Raw genomic sequence first — 16,486 nt, 5'->3', positions numbered from 1 at the left:
TCGTGAAGAAGCAATCAAGAATCTCCACAAAGGTTTTCAATACGCGCAAGATAAATTGGCGCATATCATACTTCAATTACAGAAAAAATATGTATTTAAAATTTTCTGTCTCTGTTATTAATATTGTTCGAACACCACCGTGGTGACTTGTGTCATTCCGCTGCATGTAATGTATGAATTTCGGTGGAAGAGAAGCAAGGAATCAACATCATGACATTAAGATGAGTTGGCCTCTAGCGGAGAGTGACGACTTAAAGTGAAATTAAAATGTGATGGTTTTTTTCCCGCAGGTTCCTCACTAGTGGGCGATCAATAGTGTACATAGCTATCAGCTACAGAATGCATGTGTCGACAGTAGCAAACATCCTAAGGGAATCGTTGCCGGCAATCTGGAACAGATTGTCACCTGTCGTGCTTAGGCGTCCAACCACAGCAGATTGGGACCGAATAAAACTTCAGCATCAAATGGAACTTTCCCAAATGTATTGGTAGTATTGATGGGAAGCATTTAGCCATCAAATGCCCCGACCATGGCGGATCAGATTGTTTCGACTACAGGGGATATTGTTATTTGGTTATCCTCGCTGTTGCGGATGCCACCTACAAGTTCACCCTTGTTGACATCGGGTCACAAGGCCGCTTGTCAGACGGCTCATTTTTGTAGACAGTGCTCTCAGAACCCATTTTGAAGCAGCTGCTCTAATGTTACCGTCGGGCATGTCCAGGTGGCCCGTTGGTATTGTGGGTGACACGGCATTTCCCTTGCGAACGTACCTGATGCGCCCGTACCCCGGAAAAAGTCTGAGTGAAAAGAAAAGTCTTCAATTACCGCCTATCTCGGGCACGGCGATGTGTCGAAAACGCGTTTGGAACTTGCAACTTTGGTATCAATATGGCGAGTGTTCTTGCGAACGGCAGAATGTGAGCCAGACCTGCTTACCGATATGATAAAGGCTGCTGTGTGCCCGCATAACGTTCTAATGACGCACAAGGCATATTGTCCTGACAACTACGGCGACAGGGTCCTAGGGGATACAGTGCAGAATGTCCTGTGTAGGCCGACGGTAGCTCAGGTTGGCACTCCAGGTGCGTCGCCAGCTAGCAACCGCCCGGCTCATGTTTTGTACAACACTGTGTACACGATCGTGGTTGAAGGCACCAAACCTGCGTTCTTGTAGTACGTCACATTCCATCTGACACTCACTCGATCACTTTATCTCCCTTGTCAGCAGTGCTTGCCGACTGGAGTAGCTCGCGTTGAGCACCTTTCTTTTACATTACATTACTCCAGTACATTACGTCATTACATTACATTACCTTTTGACGTTGCATTACACCAAAAATTATGTTTTTGTAGCCTTTTCGTGTATCACAGTTACAAATACATTTGTAGTTATCCCAGTCGAAAACTATCTTTTATCACATTTGCAATTGCGTAACCTTATCACAGTTATGACCCCAAAAATTTGAAATATGATATGACTCACGTTTTGATATTCCACTGAACAAAGTATGTTATTTGGATAATAAAATGACAATCAAAAACAACTGACTTGTCCGATATATTCGCTTTGCCCCGTGAGCACTAGTATTGCATGAAACTTTACAGTGCACTTTTGATATCTCGGTCACGCTGAAAGTAAAAAAATATAAATATATTGAGAACCTTGATACGATTGAAATAACAAACTCTGTTCCTACAAAAAATGATTTCACATATAATATCAAACAGTGCAAACACTATTTTTTCATGCATTAAGAGGAACAGCAGCCGTTTTCTTTATTCTGAACACAAGAGTGAAAATCGTTGCAAATTCGTGAATAATAAACCGCCAAATTCAGCAATAATATACATTATTCGTACTTCACATTTTGCTGGTGCTTACCTGGTCATTCTGTCCAGAGTGCAATGATTGGCGTCGGGCATAAAATAAATGGCACCTGGCCCATGCCGTCGTCCAACTCATCCACGCTGAGGACGTTGTTCACAGGAGGGACTTGTTCTCATCGAGAACAAGGAATATGGGATTTATTTACAATATCTACATGAGAGCGCTACAGTTGATCAGTCTAGCATGACTGGAAGACAATGCACACTCAGCGGCCGCGCCACGGCTGCTTATAAACACTCTGTCCTCCATAGATTCCTAGGTGAGGGAAAACGGCCGTTCAGCCGTCGACCAATTCGGAGCGTCCAAAGTCATCGTAACCAACCAGCCTTTGAGGAGTAGGGTTTACACACTCACTTCCACACAGGTTTCACTAACCACACCGAGGTGAGAGGGTTCTCGCAGACACGGGTCTTGCCCTGAGCAGGCACCTCTTTGTCCCAGAGTTGACCCCGCAGACAGTGGTCGCCGCGTCTGTCCATTGACTGACGACTTCTAAGACCAGTGAGACGGTGCCGCAAAACACCTTCTTCCAGGACTTCAACCGCTTCAAACAAACCGTGACGGTGACGGCGAATCCACTAACAATACTTGGTTCGCCGACCGCGCCTAGACATGGTGGCGCCGACGGGCTGGGGACTGTCGTATTGTCGTCTTCACAAAGCGAGTCGCCGCAGTAGACATGGTGGCGCCATTCGGTTGGGGACTGTCGCTTCCCCGAAGATCGCTAGCCTCCGCAGGTCGAACGGAACAGCTCCTCCATGGCCCAAAAAATCTCAACTGGCCAGTGCAGATAACCGCTGGGCAGGACGAGAATGGCTGGTGGCAAGGGGGGGATGCCTTGTCTTGCAGCGACCAGCTGTGAAATGATGACACCAGCTCAAAACATCCAACAAGGACAGGCAACTGCAAAACGAACCCCACAACACGGCTCTGCGCCGAGATGACGTATCTTGGATCTACTTTAGACCCGCTAGGCTTCAAAGAAATCACAACTGCAGAAACAAATAATGCTGCATTTCACTACCCCAATTTTTGAAGGAATTTCGTGCTGACAAATTGAGCGATCATGGAGGGAGTCCTGCTAAATGAGAGGGGATCTTCTTGGCTTAACAAAATTAACAATAACAACCCCAAACTTAGGCGGGATTCCTAAACGCAGAATAAAAATTAGCCTGCTCAAACCATCCGCATTGCTATGCACCTTTCCCTTCTTATATCTAACAGAGAAGTTGTACTCTTGGAGAGTTAGGCTCCATCGGAGCAAGCGGTGATTTTTTGTGTGACATTTGATTAAGCCACGTCAGATGTCAGTGGTCGGTCTTGAAGATGAACCTCGCTCCATACAAGTAACACTACAAATTCTGGGTTGCCCAAACTAAATAAGCACATTCCTTCTCTGAAGCGCTGTAGGCTTCCTCTCTTACAGTTAGTTTACGGCTGGCATTAGCGGCGAGAATTTGGAGAGGCGGCCTTTTGCGAGTGACGTCACGGCCAGGACGCCGCTCGCTCCGGCTCCCTCGGCGGCCGTGCGCGCTCGTTCCCTTCGTGCATGCTTGGGGTATTGGTGGCTCGAGTCGTACTTACAGAGCAGTATTTCGGATTATTTCTGCTGCCATTCCTGAACCACAGTTTGTTCTTCAAAACCGCGTGAATCGAGAAAGTTTGCGACTCACCTTGCGACTTGGATATCGCAAGCTATGCAGCGCTGAAGGCATCGACTGTTCTTGCGATGCATATGTGCGCCGTGTCTGTCCATAAATGTTGCTTAAAAAGAATGTCTGCAAGATCAACACGCAAAGTTATGTATGATGCTCCTCTAAACATTTATCATTATCTTAGTACTTAGCTGTGCGAGACATCGCATTTTACATAGAAGGAAACCTTGATATTTGGTGTCAACATTATAAAATCGTGTTAAAAGGAAGCTTTCGTCATGATTCTTATTACTCTGGTGAGATTTAGTCAAATGTGGCAGCTGTAGTAAGGCCTAAAAGGAAGAGTTAGGCGCGCATTTTTTGTGAAGAGGTTTGGTACTACTTTCACCGTTCTCTGAAACAGCCACCCAGAAACGCATTGGCTGTTAACACGACGGCGCATCATGCATTGTATATATGTGCTTAACGAATACCATAACAGCAATCACATGAAAGAAAATTTTGTGGTTAAGATCGAGAACCAATCAACTGCAAGCGATGAAACCTGTCATAGCGGCCCTCGCTAGCTTTTATCGACGACATGGCACATCCCTCCCGCAACGGAAGCGACCGACTGTCATTAGAGCGAGGCACGCATTGTTCGCGAAGCCGAGCCGTTTACTACAACTTCCAATTGAAACCAGGAAGCAGCTCTTCATAGCGCCAATTACCATGCTTATAGCATACTCGAGGCACTACAGCGCAGCTTAGACTCCCTTGAAATGGAAAACTTAAAACACATTCTGCCTCACCTTGTCTCCATCCTGCGTTGTTTAATTATGCAAGCTGAAAACTATTCGCTTCGTCAGTACGTACAAGAAAACCTCACATGCCCGCCTCATAAAGAAGACACCACAAGTCTCACACGAATTCACTTGATTTTTCACCTTCACTGGGAAACAATGATGTCTTGAATAGGGGCCACACTACTAAGGAATCAGGCTTCGGTTTCTTGCTGGCTGCAGCGAAACGGTACAAAAGGCATATTTCACTCAAATATTTGGTCCGAGCAACCTGTGTCAGTTCTCCAAAGAGGTTCATCATGTCTGTTTCTCAAGCAAGAAGCACCAGTAAATTGCTCAAGTGAGCTGAACGTGTAGCATGGAAAGGGAATAAATATTGGTACATTCCTTTCCGTGTGCTGCAAAGAGCTGTAAGCCTCAATCAGCTTGGCTTCAAATTACCCCCATTTAAGTTTAACTGGTGCAGAACGGTCTTATCAGAAGCAGTTAAAAACGCAAGTGGTGCTGGCAGAATCTAAACTAGTGTTAGTTAAGTACTCGTGGCACTGCCGAGCGTTTCTGTGAAGAAATAGAACAATTAGATGTTATACCATGAACTACTCGTCATCAGCAAACATGTTTTAGTGAGTTATAATCAAGATAAATGTTGTACAACTCGTATATGACGAGCGTTTGATTGTGACAAGCATGTTGCGCCATGGTGTGTATGGAATCCTGAGTGGATTATTACGTGCTGTGATTTTGCCTCTATGCTTTTATTATTCACGTGAGCTACCGCTGCCAAGTGTAGATCCGCGCATGAAAAACCCGTAATTAGCTGGTCTGAGCTCCCTCGAGTGGCACTGTAAGGTATTATGGGGTTTTACGTGCCAAAATCACTTTCTTATTACAAGGCACGCCGTAGTGGAGGACTCCGGAAATTTTGACCACCTGGGGTTTTTTAGCGTGCACCTAAATCTAAGTACACGGGTGTTTTCGCATCCATTGAAATGCGCCCGCCGGTGCCGGGGTATGATCCCGCGATGTCATGCGCCGCAGCCCAACGCCATAGCCGCTGAGCAAGCACGGCGGGTGAGTGGTACTATAGCGTTGCCTTTGAGAAATATATTGTCGTCTAGCAAATAACCTCCTTGATTACATTTTCGCGAACGAAGACTTTGGAAAAGATATATTTGATAGGCCCGTCATAAGTATACAAGCATAGAGAACGAGAGCGAACAAACGGAAACACTGCAGAAGGCGCCCGGGCACTGGCCGAACTGCAGCAGACGACAGGCGCGAGTCTGTGCACTGACGTCACGCGAGCACCGCTCGCAGCGCCCCTCTAGGTCGTTCTCGGGGCTAATAGAGCATAGGATGTTCCTCATTATTGTCGCGGACCTGACAAAGTACCATGCCCATACCTATGCGGCTTGCGTCTCACTGAACTATGAATTCCTTTGTGTAGTCTGGAGCGCGAAGCACAGGACGAAAAACCAATAGCGTTTTCAAATTTTGGAAAGCGTTCTTATTGTCCATATCCCAGTGCACGATATTCGGTGCTCCCTTTCGGGGGGCGTCCGTTAAAGGACTTGCCATTTGCAAGTAATTCGGAATGTACCGTTGATAGTACCCCACAAGTCCCAAGAATGAACGAATGTCTGTTTTCGTGAGCGGCTGGTAAAATTCTCCAATGGTAGCTGTTTCCACCTCGGCCGGCCGTCTCGTGCCCTGACCGACAACATGGCCCAGATGAGTAACCTGCGAGCAGCCAAACCTACACTTTCGCACCTTCATCGTTAAGCCGGCTTCCCTCAAACGTGAGAACACCTGTTTGTGGTGCAATACGTGCTGTTCCCAGCTGTCCGAAAAAATTGCTACATCATCAACATATGGCAAGGCGAACTCCTGCAAGTATTTTAGACCAATATACATTAACTTATAGAAGCTAAACGGCGCGTTCTTTAGCCCGAAGCTGAGAGCGAGAGGGCGAAAAGTGCTTACAGGTGAGATAAATGCGGCATAGCGGGCTGCCCCTTTCTGAAAGGGGAACTTGCCAGTATCCCCTCACGATATCTATAGTTGAAATGTATTTAGCAGCACTAACTCTCTCGATTCGCTCCTCAATGTTGGGTGTCGGATACAGCTAATCCCTAGTGATGTCATTTAACTTCCTGTAGTCAACACACGGACGAAAGTCTTTATTAGGGGTTTCTACAAGTTTAGTGGTGACGTGTAGTCACTTTCAGCGGGTTCCATAACTCCCAACTCTAGCGTGCGCTGTATCTCTGCCTCCATAATTTCTCTATGTCGTGGAGACACCCTGTAAGGCTTTGATCTTACGGGTTCTGTTAATGTCAGCTCAATTTCATGCGTTATTAGTTCGGTTCTACCTGGCCGATCGCTGAATCTGTCGAGATATTCCCCTAACATGCCTTTTAGCTCATCTAGCTGCTCGGGTCTAAGAGCGTGCGAGCATACCGAATGTTTTACCACTTCTTCCAGGCTGATTTCAGAGTTGGAGGTTGCCTTATACTCTAAACTTGGTACTAGTGTCATCCTGCTGCTTGATGGTAAAGTTAACGACTCCGCTCCGCCCTACGTATGGCTTCATCAAATTGCAGTGGTATATCCTCACCTCCTTCCTGCGACTGGGCATTTTCAGAGCATAGTTAGTATCTGAAAGTTTGTGCAACACATTAACGGGCCCGTCCCAGTGAACTTCAAGCTCGTTCTTTCTTGAAGCTTTGAGGATCATTGCCTGGTCTCCAGCGTCAAACGTACGAAACTTCGCATTCTTGTCGTAATAGACTTGGCGTTTTTTTGAACTACTCCCATGTTCTTTTCCACTATTTCTTGGGTTGCACGTAGCCGTTCCAGCAGATTTAGCACGTATTCTACCATGGTTGGACTCTCTTTCCTTTCCTCTCACATCTCTCTTAACATGCTCAGTGGAGAACGCAGTGTCTGTCATCCAACTCACTAGTTCTGCTGGCGAGAACCCTGTAGCCTCATGAGGAACCGTTCGCGGTGCAAAAAAAGTGGCCGGAAGACAATTCTCCTAGTCCTCCTCGTGCTCGTGACAGAGCGCCCGCAAAACTCGCTTGAGCACTGAATTGCACCTGTCTGCACTATTTGACTGAGGGTGATAGACGGAACTATGTATCAACTTTACCTCGAACTTTTGCAAGAATGTGGAAGTCAGTGCGCTGGTGAATACTGACGCTTGATCCGCCTGAATTTCCGCTGAACACCCAAGTCGTGCGAATACTGTCAAAAGCGCGTCTACTACGGTGGAGCTTAGCTCTTTCAGAGGAATTGCTTCTGGAAACTTTGTAGCCGGATACAGCATGTTAAACAAGTACCGGTAACCCGACTTTGTCTTTGGTAGAGGCCCTACCGTGTCTATCATAAGTCGTCTGAAAGGTTCTGTTATTAAGGGCGCTACCTTTAGTGGAGCTTTCCATGCCTCTCCTGGTTTACCCGAGCGCTGGCAGCCGTCGCATGATCTTACAAAGTTTCTACGCCTTCGAAACAGCCAGGCCAGTAGTATTCCATAAGCAATCTTTCCTTTGATTTGCTTATGTCTAGGTGGCCGGACCACCCATTTCCATGACTCAAAAGGTCCTCCCGGTAGTTAGTAGGTACGACTAACTGATCTAGAATCCTACCCTTTAGATCTCTGTAGTGCCGATACAACAATCCTCCTCTCTCATGTATCGTCACGTTGCGCCTAGCAATGCCTTCTTTAGCTGTGTGATGTAATTTAGCTAAGCTGTTATCATTCTTTTGCTCGGCTGCCAGTGCCTCTCTGTCCACACGTAAGAGCTGATCAAAGCTCTTGGAGGCCGGTGATAGTAACGACCCTGTCTCGCTTGCAACTGCATCAGCGGGCTCTTCCTGCAGGGTGAACTTTGACATCCTAGCGATACGCTCTCATTGAGCTGGTCAGCTGGCAGGCCTTCCCGAACCGTTTTTTTGTCCCTCGAGCCTAGCTCGGATTCGGTTATAAAAGTTATCTCATTTGCTACTTCCGCTGCAGCGGCATGTGCATTTTATGCCGAAAGCGACGCGATTTTACGAGCTTGGCTTCGGGTCAATGCCTGTACTGTGCCATCTCCCAGCTTAAGCCCTTTTTCTGCGCAGTTACCGATTTGAACGATTCTAAAGAATGTAAGGGTACTGCAGTGACAAAAATTTGGAAACTGCAGCCTCGGTCATTAGCTTCCTGAATGGTCCACTGATTTTGACTTTGGCCATGCACAGACACACTGTGTTCTTCTACAACCTGTTTGATCCATGCTACATCTCCGGTGAAGTCATCTACCGTCACGTAAGACGGATGGACAATGTCTATAGTGGCGGCACTGTCCCGCAGCAGCTGGCATGGTTTGCTATTAACTTGTAGGCCGTGAAGATATCGGCTTAAAAGTTCCACATTCTCGTCTTTTTCGTCCATGTAGGTGAAAATCACGCTAGACTTCCCGCAGTTTACAGCGATATGTCCGAGTTTGTGGCACTTATAGCAGCTGATCGGTCTAACAGATTCGAACTTTCTTTTCTGCTCTTCTTGAACGGGTTTCCTCGTTTGATTTCGCCTCGCTCTTTTCTGAGGGCTTTTCCTCCACGTCTACAGGCTCCGGTCGTCTAGTCTGCAAACCCTTTTGACCGGAAATGGTTTCCGCGGTCCATTTCGACAGTCTCAATTTCCGTCCTCAGCGTTCATCTTTCTACGCGTTGCGTACTCTTCGGCTAATGCAGCCGCCCTTTCCACAGTGTTTACATTTCCTCTGTATTGCACCCGCAGCTTCACAAATTGTGGGAAGCTTCTGTAAAACTGCTCTAGACACGTGCATTTAATAATCATGCATCTGCTCTGGTGCGCTTCCGCGCTTTTCAACCATTCGACTAGGTTGGCCTTTAAGCTATATGCAAACTCCGGATAGCCCTTGCTATCCTTCTTGCCTGCGCTTCTAATCCTCTGCCGAAAACCTTCGGCTGAAAGGCGGTACTTTTTCAAAGGGCTAGCCTTAACTTTCGCATAATCATATGCATCCTGCGCACTCAGTGTGGGGCTTACTTCCGCAGCCTCACACGGCAACATAAACAACAACAGCTCTGGCCATGTACTCGGACCGAAGTTGATATTCTAGCAAGTCCTTTCAAAATTTCCTAGGAACAAGCCTATGTCGTTCCCGACATCAGATGGCTTTAACAGCCTGTCCATTCTGCTTCATTTGATCGTCCCAAAGCCCCCTCGCTTCCTTGAGACAACTACAAACATTTGCTTTCAAGTTCAACTTGCATATTTCTTAAATCGCGATCCTTCTAGCGTCCTTCTCTGTCTCGTCCTTCTCTTTCCCTTTCTTTTCTTTTCCTAAAAAGTTGGAACCCAATTTCAATGTCCTCCTCACTGGACTGTTCGGAAATTAGCTGCAATAATTCTGATTTCAGCATTTCATTGCATACCCCTAGGCCTAGTTCCTCACCAACAATCAAGAATTCGTCTCAGGAGTGTCCTTCACTCCATGATTGATGCTTTGCGGCCTTGATCCTGCTCGCTTAACCTACCTAGATAAACACAACCTCGCTCTCATTCAACAATCCAGCTTGCCTGCTGTTCTAAAACAGAACAACCACAAAATGAAGCCTAGAGAGTCAAAGCAAGAAACAAGCACTCACCGCAAACACAGCACCATGTCGCAAAGTCCGTCTCACCACTGTCAGCCAGTTGGAATGACTGGGATCGTGCATGAAATATATGGTAGCTGGCGCATGCCGTCGTCCAACCCACCCACGCTGAGGACGTTGTTGAAAGGAGGGATTTGTTCTCATCGAGAAAGATGAATTTGGTATTTATTTACAGTATCTACATGAGAACGTAACTGTTCATCAGTCTAGCATGACTGGAAGAGATTGCACATTCGCCAGCAGCGCCACGGCTCCTTATAAACACTCTGTCCTCCCTAGATCCCTAGTTGAGAAAAAAACGGCCGTTCAACCGACGACCAATACAGAGCATCCAAAGTCATCGTAACCGACCAGCCTTTGAGGGGGATGATTTAAACATTCACTTGTACACAGGTTTCCCTAACTACACCGAGGTGAGAGGGTCCTAGCAGGCACGCGTCAGGCCCTGAGCGCTGAACACGCGCCTCTTGGTCCCAGAGTTGACCACAGAGACAGTGGCAGCCGCGTCTGTCTATTGACTAACGACTTCTAAAACCAGTGAGACGGCACCACCAAACACCTTCCTCTAGGAGTTCCACTGCTTCAAACAAACCATGACGGTGACGGCGAATCCACTAAAAATGCTTGGTCCGCCGACGCCGCCTAGGCATGGTGCCGCCGACGGGCTGGGGACTGTCGTATTGTCGTCCTTACAAAGCGAGTCACCTCAGTAGACATGGTGGCGTCTTTTGGTTGGGGGCGTCCCCAACCGAACGGTTGGGAACGGTTCGGTTGGGATGTTACTGGGGCGTCCCTGTTCGCATTCAACTGTTCGAGACGCGGTTGCCTTGGGATGACGGCGCGGTCGGTAAGCGCGCGCGCAGTGTCGTGGGCTGTCTCGATGAGGTTGGGCGGGGCGCCCGGGATCCGACACAGGTGGGCGGGAAACCAGATAACGGTGTGGTGCTTGAGGGTGCTCGGATAAGCGCCGCGGCGGATGCATAACGACTGGTCGGAGACGACTCTTCTCTTGAACGCTTTGATGGCCGGTCTCGAGTCACTAAATATTCTCTTTCGCTTGTCATTGAGCATTGCACGGCCACTTGCTCCGCCACCTCGAGGTCACGCCCGAGTACCGTGGTGGCGTTTAGGGTCCGCTGCGAGGACGAGACCGCTACCACGGCGAAGGCTCGGTTGCATCTTTACTAGGCGCCTGCCTCGATTGTGTTCCGGGTGTGCGTTTCGTGGAATGGGTGCGATCATGACCAGGTCGCAGAACTCCCGGGGAACCAACGTAAACTCCGGCGGATCCTGGGTTTTCGGAGGGAAGTAGCCGAGCTCGCGCAAGATGTGATGGCCCGTCTTGGTCGTCGTCAGTCGCATCATCTGCGTTCTCTCCTTAGCCTCGGCGATCTCTTCGAACATATTGTGCACTCCGAGCTCAACTAGACGATACGTCGGCGTGGTGATCGGGAGCCCGAGGGCCGGCTTCACTACCTTTCCGATGAGTGTATCGAGCTTGTCACGCTCCGATTGTTTCCACTCGTGCATTGCGGCGACGTAGTTAAAGTGACATAGGACGAACGCGCGTACGAGACGTAGGAGATTGTCTTCTTTGAGGCCGTGCTGACGGCTGGCCACTCTGCGTAGGAGCTGTATCGCGTTGTCCGTCTTTGTCGTCAGCCTGTGGACCGTTTGGATGTTTAATCAGCCCGCCTCGATTATCATTCCCAGTACTCGGATGGATTCAACCCTCGGCATTGGGCGACCGTCTCTCGTGCGAACGGTGATGTTGCGTTTGGCAGGGGGTTTCTCCACTCCTTAGGCCTTTTGCCTTGTAGTTTTGTACAGTAGAGCAAAAGCTTCGATTTGGCGGAGGAGCACTTGAGGCTCGTGTGGTCGAGGTAGGACTTGGTGGTTTCGACAGCATCCTGCAGAGCCAATTCGATTAAGCCGTCCAACCCTGCGGAGTACCAGATGGTGATGTCGTCCGCGTATACCGTATGGTTGAGGCCTTGTATCTTTGACAGGTGATCGGAGAGCCCGATCTTCACAGGGTTGAACAGCGCCGGCGATAGGACGGAGCCCTGGGGGGTCCGTCCTCTCGCCGCACGCTGTCCAAGTTCGACTTCTTCCAGTGAGGTTTCCGGCACGGAGCACGGCCTTGCGACGGGTTAGGAAGGAGCAGACGAACTCTTAGAACCAGCATCCGAGCCCTAGGTCTGCGATCGCCTTAAGTATTGCCGAGTGCTCGATGTTATCGAACGCCTTCTCCAGGTCGAGGCCAAGTATGGCGCGGGTGCCCCAAGTGGCCCCAGCGTCTATGATCTGGTGTTTAAGGAGAAGCATCGTATCCTGCGCCGAGAGCCCAGTTTGGAAGCCAATCATGTGGTGTGTAAAACAGTCTTGGTCTTCCAGATACCGGCCGACTCTGTTGAGTACGACACGCTCGGCCACCTTACCCACGTACAACGTGAGTGAGATGGGGCGAAGGTTACCGACGCCAGGCGTCTTGCCTGGTTTTGGAATGAGGATCGTATGGGCGAGTTTCCAGGCGTCAGGTAACTCGCCCCGCCCCCACACATCATTGATGGCGCTGTGACGTAGACGACCGAGTGGTCGTCTAAGTTTCGCAGGAGCTTGTTGGTTCTGCCATTGGGGCCTGGGGCGGAACGGCCATTCAGTTCATGGAAAACCCGACGTACCTCTTCAACATAAAATTCAGCTTTGAGGAGGCTGTTGTCGGTATCTGTGTAATCGGGATGTAGGGGCGGCAGGCTTATGGCTATTGCCAGATACTTATGCACAAGGGTCTTGACGACGTCATCCGGCGAAGCGGTGCCTTTGGCCTGGTGAAGGACTTTGGTGAGCAAGTGGCGCTGGTTCGTGCGGGTGTTGGTGTCGTCGAGCAGGTGTTTGAGGAAGTTCCACGTCTTCCCGTTGTAGACCTGTCCGTCGACCGAGTTACAGACGTCGTCCCATTGCTGTTTGGAAAGGGTACTGCAGTGTTCCGTTATGTTCTTGTTCAGTTCTGCAATGCGTTTGCGGAGCCTGCGGTTGAGACGCTGGGTCTTCCATCGTGCCAGTAGACTCTTTGGCCTCGAGCAAATGGGCTAGACGGCTGTCTATCTTCTCGGTTGGAATGTCCATGCTGAATGTTTTCGTGGCCTTACCGACGTCGGCCTTGAACTGAGCCGTCCAGGTCTCGAGGTTCAGGGCAGTGCCTGGAGGGAGTCGTGAGGCGCTAGTCTCGCAAAAGACGTCCCAGTCGACCCACGTGTACGACTCGGCCTTCCTGGCGATGGTGGGTAAGTACACAGCCAGTATGAGATGGTCGCTGTCAAGATCTTCAACAAAGCGTGCTACGCGTATTGCTCTCAAACCGATACCGTTTATGAACTCCAGCAGAACAGTATTGCTACTGCCAGCGGTAATGTAGGCAGCAGCGGAATAAGTTTCCCCGTGAATCCCCCGTCACCCGCTTCGAGTTAGCATCGCGCGGCCGTACAGAATAAGCATGACAACGATTACTCTGTGCTGTTCACTAACATCCGCTCTATTCTGAATAAGTCTGCGCTGATCGACACGTGCAATGCAGATATTGTTGCTTTAGTCTAGCCCTGGGCTTTCAGATAAAATTGAAAATTCGGAGCTTTTCGCGTGCAGTAAGGCTTACAATATTTATAGAAATGACAGAACAGGACGATGTGGCGGTGGGTCCTTGATGGCTGTTTCATCTGATAAGACCTCTTTTGATGTACACGTGCCTTCGAAAATTGAGTTCTTGTGCTGTTGTATTCACATAAAAAACAAAGACGTGATATTTGCCGCTTGCTATCGACCGCCCGATAGTACATCCACATTTTGCAATGAGCTATTTGACTGTCTTAACCAAATCTTTGTTAAATATCCAGCAGCACCAATATTCTTGCTCGATGATTTCAATTTCCCTGGCATTGACTGGGCTGTTGACTTCCCATCAGTGACTTTATCCTCATCCCAATGTTCAACCTTTCTTAATATATGTTTCACATTTGGCCTCACCCAGTTTGTTAAAGAGCCTACCCGTGTCACTGCAATTTCTGCCAACATCAATGACCTCGTCTTCACCACATACCCTGATTCAATTTCATCATTATCAATTATACCTGCTTTAAGCGATCATTGCGTGATTCATTTTGCAATCCCCTTACGCTCGCCACAGCGTCTAAAACACCGTAAGAAAATTCGTGACTACAGTCGAGCAGATTTCTCCTCGATCAATAACGAATTACAAAGTTTTGCCGATCTCCTTTTTCCTCACTTCTGGGAAAGAACTATTGCAAAAAACTGGCTCCTTTTCAAGAACAAGGTTCAAACGCTAACTGAAAAATATGTTCCGACTCGCCTATTATCTCCATGCAAACGGGCTCCTTGGTTTAACTTGAGTTTAAAACAGCTTCTTAACAAGAAAAAGCGCATTTTTGACGCTTCCAGCTATCTGGCGAAACCAAAGCAAGAGCTGCCTACGTAGCTATCGCATCTGAATATAATATGGCCATTCGCTCAGCCAAGAATTATTTTTCTGAAACACTACCTCATCTGCTCACAACTAATCCTAAGAAGCTTTGGAACATTATTAACGTACGCAAACCCACAAAAATCGTTCTGAAAACTGACGATGGATTTCCTTTCCCCCGTGAGCTTTGCTCAACGGTTTTTAAGAACACATTCTCGTTATCTTTTTCTAACGCTCTAATGGATACTTCACCGTCCGCACGTGCCTTTACGTACCCTGAGATGGAGCCGATTTCGATCGATTTTGATGGCATATACAACTTGATTAAGAAAGCTAAACTTTCTTCATCGGCAGGTGTTGATACCATAAATTACAAATTCCTTAAGAGTACTTTAGCGTATTCATCTCCTTTCTTGTCATATATTTTTACGCAGTCTTTGCAGAGTTCAACACCTCCGGACGACTGGAGGATGGCGAAGGTGATTCCAATCCACAAATTCAGTGATACACATAACCCCTTAAACTACCGGCTGATCTCCTTAACTTCTATTCCACGCATATTATTAGAGCACATAATCTACTGCAACCTGATTAGCTTTCTCGAGTCTAATAATTTTTTTGCGTCACAGCAGCATGGTTTTCGCAAAAATTATTCTTGTGAGACTCAGTTATTAACGTTTACTAATGATTTGCCTTCTGCATTATACCGAGCTTCAGTTATTGACTGCATCTTCCTTGACTTCGCGAAAGCTTTCGATACCGTCTCACATCGACTGCTATTACTGAAACTTAACACACTCCATCTTGATTGCAACTTGCTTAAGTGGATTGAATGTTTCTTGCAGAATAGAACACAGTACGTTTCTGTTAATGATCATGACTCTAAATCATGCAATGTAACATCCGGTGTTCCTCATGGGTCAGTCCTAGGGCGTCTTCTTTTTCTAATTTATGTTAATGACCTGCCTGATTCTGTTACTTCTAACACAAGGCTCTTTGCAGACGACTGCGTTCTGTACCGCGTAATTTCTATGAGTCTGATTTCTCCGTTCTTCAATCTGACTTAAATAAAATTTCTTCTTGGTGTGATGCATGGCTTATGCAACTAAACATTAACAAATGTAAAGCAATGAGGGTGTCTGGAAAGATTAACCAGTCCATTTCTCAGGGCTATGATCTTAACGGTTGCCCTCTTCAGTTTGTCGACAGCTACAAGTTTCTAGGCGTCCATATCACTAATAATCTGTCATGGCAGAAACATATCCACCATGTTATTAACACAGCTAACAGGTCCCTAGGTTTTCTTAGGCGGAATGTCCGCCTTGCTCCCGTTCCGCTGAAACTACTACTATATAAAACATTTGTGCGTTCGACGCTCGAGTACGCTTCATAGATATGGGACCCGTACACTAGTACGTTAACATAGTCCATAAAATCGGTTCAGAACCGCTCAGTTAGGTTTATCCTCTCTAACTACTATCGCTTAGCCAGCGTTTCTCGCATGAAGCAAATGCTTGAACTACCTCTCCTTTCTACTAGACGTCGAATTTCCCGCTTATGCCTGTTTCACAAAATATACTACACTAATAATGAGCTAAAATTGGCATTTTTTGGCCACCGAGCCATTTGTCATTCCGTATTGATCATCGAATGAAGGTTGGGGGCCTCAGTGTAAAAGCAATGCATACCTCGAAGCCTTCATCCCGAAAACCAGTCAAGACTGGAATCGCCTTCCCGCATCCATCGTTACTATCACAGACCTTGATGTGTTCAAGTCGGCTATCTGTGACCATGTGCTGCCTCATTAGCTATTTTTTTCTTTTTCTATTGCCACTCCTCTCTGTAATGCCTGTACGGCCGTGAGAGTAAATAAATGAAAAAATTGAAAAAAAGATTGGACCAGCGGGCATCAGCTGTGTTCAGACAGGAGGCGCCTTGTCCTGTCTGTATTTCTTCTTGTGTGCTGTCATTTTTGGCGCTTAATCTATTGAAAGCTATGCACCAACTAGC

This window comes from Dermacentor variabilis, chromosome 6 (assembly GCF_050947875.1).
Source record: "Dermacentor variabilis isolate Ectoservices chromosome 6, ASM5094787v1, whole genome shotgun sequence".
NCBI lineage: Eukaryota > Metazoa > Arthropoda > Arachnida > Ixodida > Ixodidae > Dermacentor > Dermacentor variabilis.
Note: the sequence above shows the minus strand (reverse complement) of the source record.